Source organism: Arachis ipaensis, chromosome B9 (assembly GCF_059453495.1).
Source record: "Arachis ipaensis isolate K30076 ecotype BB chromosome B9, ASM5945349v1, whole genome shotgun sequence".
Classification (NCBI taxonomy): Eukaryota; Viridiplantae; Streptophyta; class Magnoliopsida; order Fabales; family Fabaceae; genus Arachis; species Arachis ipaensis.
In genome coordinates this window covers 153,714,417-153,714,658 of record NC_142444.1, presented here as the reverse complement: position 1 = coordinate 153,714,658, position 242 = coordinate 153,714,417, and positions in this window count along the sequence as shown.

The window sequence follows — 242 nt, the reverse complement described above, 5'->3', positions numbered from 1 at the left end:
ATCCGATGTGATACACGTTCACCCTTATATACTTTCTAGTTTCTATACTTTTCCTTATTTATTCATTACAGTCCATTTGTCTTGTCTTAATGGGTTTGATTTCCCCTTTGCTTCTCCGCGTCATGGGTTTGACGCTGAGACCAGCTCGAACCGAAACGCTGTTGCGTGCACTACCGGCTTTAACCGGCATATCCGGTTTCCCGTTGCCCATCACTTAAACTTTCAGCTTTGTCGTTTACATC